Genomic DNA, 4506 nt, shown 5'->3' with positions numbered 1-4506 from the left:
GAATTATGCGTCTACACATAGCCTGCATGGACCGGTCAATTGCTTGAAAATGGTCTAGTTCTGCTCCTTGCTTACTTGATTGCTTGCTATTCAGAAGTGTATCTTACGGACACATGAACTTCGTACAGGAGGTCTGCATCAATTCTCTATACATCTTCCGCTCATACTGCTCCTATTCAAATCCACACACGTCCATGAGCTTATTCTGAAATCCCCCATACTTTTAGTGTCATAATTCTGACAAGTTCCATAATTTTCATGGTTGTGTGTGTGTGTGTGTATGAGTGAATCTTTGTGCAGGTCATGCATCAGATTACAAGTCGAGGGGATTACGTTTCACCTTCGCATAGCACTATGTTCTACAACGAAGTTAATCGGAACATTGCTACCCTTTGCTGCAGCAAGTGGTCCTTCATACTCTTTACCATTCAGAGTGTCAAGTCTTCATATTGAAACCACAATCTTCTGTGTAAGAGATGCGCCAGGTATTCGTGGAGTTCGGAACAAGGATGAACTTGGGAGTATATCAGTGCCCAATTGTTGCGCGTGGTGGTAGCTTCCGAAGAAATGATGCCATCCCCAGGTGAAGAAACTCTCTCTTTCTCTCTCTTACGCTCTCTCTCTCTCTATTTTCAGATATTTCGAGAAAAGCTCAAACTGCTGCTGCCAGAAAACTTGGCAGGACTTTTCTTCTTCTTCTTCTTCTTCTTCTTCTTCTTTTTTTTTTTTTCTTTTTTTCTTTTTTTTTGTGTGTGTGTATTTCAATGAATAGCCCACTTCTCCCCCAGTTCAGTACAGACTGGGAGACTCATGACTCTGTGCCAACAGAAATTCCCGACAAAGTTAGACGATGAGGAAACAGGCAGTTCCGTGTATAATGCAGGAAGTATACACCTGTTCCAAACTTCAACACACACCCTGTGGGTCGTACGCACTATTCGTTCTCCAAAGAAATGACTTCAGAAACGTTGACAGTGACTCTTCCAACTAATTCCCAGTTTGAAGTACAACTCACACCAGACTGGACCATGTATGTTCTTACTCTTGGTCAAGAAAGCAGCAAAAAGCAAGTTTGTAGCGCCGTCTTGGACATCTGGCAATCAGAAACAAGGCTCACGAGTAAACTAAGGAAAACAAACCCCCAAGTCTCTTCATTTGAATCGTGCTGTGACTGTGATCTAGTACTTCTTAACGCTTATCCAACCAGTGAATTGAAACCCGTGGAGACTCCAACTTCGGTGTATTCGTATATCACCACATGTGATCCACAATTGAGTTACAGGGGTTCCGCGGTAATGCGCGCACGCACATGCAAAATTAGGAGCTGTTCATGTGAGCGAAAAGTGCCTCGAGGCACGGTCGCACAAATCAAGCGTCAACACGAATAAAGCCCTTTATTCATCCTCTCCGCCTCACTTGGACAAGTCGACTCACAGTATTCCATGACCAGTCCATGCTCTGATATTCAAAACTTCATATTCATGCTGCCCCCACCACAATCTCCAAGCACCACTCAAAAAAACAAAAAAAAATCTCTTTCCTGGAGATGTTTTTTTTCTCCATCAGGACACACACTTTCCCAGTTGTCACTGTGTCAAATGTATGAAACACCAACTGTTGATGGTGAAAAAGAGCTGAGGAGAATATGGCTTTTCTTAGTGGCCATTCTTCCCTAAAGACAATGATTTAGTGAAGTGTGCCTTAATATCAGCTTAAGGCTACTCAGGAAAAGAGCCATCAAAACCAGCAGTAAAGTGCTATTGGCATGCTATGTCATGTGGCACTTGGTAGCACAAGGAATGCTCAAAGAGACCCTCTAAAAATAGAGTTGTAACCATGTGGCAATCAGCTCTCATGCTTGGACTTGGGGGGTTTCAGCCATCCTTGGTTGGGACTCTCTCTCTGCCCACAAAGCTCCCTCCCTCCCTACTACTTGGGACAATTTTTTTCTCCCTTCTTCTGGCCCATGTGTTCCTTGCCTTGTTGAAATTTCTACAATGAATGAAATTTATGTGGGTGAAGTACACCTTCCAAATGCTCTTTGCTGCCTAATGAGAAGCATAATATGGCCCAAGTTTCATGAAACATAATGAGAAACATGCTTTATGTTATTTCTACCAAACACAGTCACCAGTCATTCAGTTGTATGTGTGTTTGTGGAGGTTTGACATGGTTTTAAGATTTTGTTCAAAAATAATAAAAATAATAAGAAAATGATAATAATAATGATATCAATCACCTCATTTTTTGTTGTGGTTTTGGACTTCAGTTGGGTTGTTGAAAATTAGCATTTCTTGATTTTGGTTATTTATTCAAAAAACGAGGTTATAAGTTTATGACTAAGGAACAACCTCCATTCATTAAATTATATCAACTGAGGAATGTGACAATATTGAAACAAAATTTCATGATAATATAAATAAATAAATAAATAACAATATAATACATATAAAAATATAGACATTTACGAAAACAAATATTATCAAAATTAGGAATTCCATGAATGCTTATCTTTTCATTTAGTGACAAAGACGAGGATCTTTTATTTACTAGATTGGTTTCCTTGGAGTAAAAAATGAAAAACAGAAGAAAAACTATGTATTACAACAATCTTCACGGCAAAAGTCATTCCAAAACATTTTTGGCTTCTGACAATGAATTCTAAATCATGATTGTGGCAGTTGGGAATGACCCGAAACTACCAGAGAATGGCAGATTCACCTAAAAACAAATGCAAATTAGCTGTTTAAAAGAAGATTACCTGTTCAAATCCCAACTATAAAATCTCAACCGTATCTGACTTGCACATGGTAGACCCGTGCTGAGTAAGGAAAAAAATAGTTATATTGACAAACAAATTGCATTATTCGGAAAGCGGAGTATTAAGCAAAAGTGCAAGGGGCAACAAATGGGTGAGAGAGGAGGAGTGAAGCAAAGAAGGGATGGTGGTGTGGTGGTGGTGGTGGCAACACAGTAACGACAAATGAGAGGGATTCCAACACCATGAAATGCTTGTCTGTAGTGCCCTGAGAGCATGTGACACCCATGGCTGCCTGTTACCCTCACTCTTTTTTCAGTAGCACCATCCAGTTCAAGCATGGTGCCTCTATTACAACAAACGGAGTCGCATTACTAAAACAAGGCAAGTGAGAATGAGGGAAGTGTGGGATTCTAATGCGCAAGAGCCAAATTCTGGGTGGAGGGGGAGGTTGTTAACAAGGGGGAAGCAATGAATGGTCATACAAATTTGACCTCCATTAGCTGCCAAATGTAGAAAAGTGGAAGGAATTCACGGATGGGTGCATCCACCGGGAAGGGGACTGGAGGGCTAAATTGGAGCGTCATCCAGTGCTCCACCTCGCACGCACGAAGACAGGAAATGGGGCGCATTCCCAGAGTCTGGAATTGGAGCTCAGCCACGAGCTGTTGCTGCTGTTTGGGTCGGTTGCCTAGGTTTACTATATTCATAGCAGGAAGGGCAGAGCTGCGAGGACGAGGTTAAGAAGGCCACGCTATCCGTGGCTGCAGGACCGTCGTCGCGAAGGGTGAGATTTTCCTGTAAGAGACTGAAGAGGTCACGACCTCTTTTGCTACTCTATTCTTCGCTATACTTCATGATTGGCGTTCTGTGGCGTGCGAGTTATAGGGGCCGTCACTAGGCCGCGCGCCCGCTTGCTCGGAACGTTCGGGTCGCCCTCAGCGACGAGGGGCTTGACCACCCTGGATGTGTGCGAGGAGGGTGGGGGTGAGGTGGGGTGGGGTGGAGTGGAGTGAAGTGGATGGCCCCACCACATCATGCATCGGAGCTCCAGTTGCCGCGCCGCACTCATGCAGCAGTATGAGAAAGAAAGCGAGTCCCTTGCGCTAAAAATCTCTCGTCGCGACGGGAAGTTCGTCACCCCCAAGACCAAATAAAAGCAAGCCCATGAGGACCGACCCCCCCCTTCCGCCATGCTTTTGGGTTGTGACGGCAGCCCCCACAAGTTGCCGTGCTATGGCTTCGCCACCTCGAGGGTCGTCATTTGTGGAACGACGAGATGGCACTCTGTGTGTGTGCGCTTGCCAAAAAGGCTGCATGATTTGATGGTGATGAACATGGTGTTGTGGTGCATATTGGTGTACATGGAGGTTTCTTTCATTGATATGGCATTATCAACCATTGGGCTTCTATGTGCATGTGAATTAAGTATTATATATATATATTTATTTTATTTTTTTTACGCAGATATTATTTCCAGTGTGAGTTTGAATCACGCAATGGTTTGAGATTGTTGTTGAAGTTCACCGTCGTGCATGAAAAGCATATTTAATATGTGCATAGTATACTGTTTACGGAATAATTTATTTTGCAAGTATAAATGCTCACCCAAACACCACCTTGAGAAGTTGGAAATGCAGTTTTAACTGTTTCAAGGTAAACTAGTCTTAAAATTTTGGAATTTGTTCGTATGCTTTTTCTAAATGTCTTCATCTATATGCTCTTATCAATGTCATGACCTCTGAACA

The 4506-nt window shown here is 42.7% G+C and overlaps 1 long non-coding RNA gene across 1 annotated transcript; it reads right to left on the bottom strand.

The window, feature by feature from the left end:
- Positions 1-639: 639 nt before the first annotated feature.
- LOC149989175 (uncharacterized) lies at positions 640-4220 on the bottom strand. Its single transcript, XR_016503408.1, has 2 exons — positions 2240-4220; positions 640-2048 (listed from the first exon to the last, which is right to left on the bottom strand). It is a non-coding gene; the product is annotated as an uncharacterized LOC149989175 (long non-coding RNA).
- Positions 4221-4506: the final 286 nt, after the last annotated feature.

Source organism: Physcomitrium patens, chromosome 6 (assembly GCF_059467195.1).
Source record: "Physcomitrium patens ecotype Gransden chromosome 6, ASM5946719v1, whole genome shotgun sequence".
NCBI lineage: Eukaryota > Viridiplantae > Streptophyta > Bryopsida > Funariales > Funariaceae > Physcomitrium > Physcomitrium patens.
The sequence above is the reverse complement of the archived record's forward strand: the minus strand, read 5'-3'. Positions and strand labels throughout refer to the sequence as shown.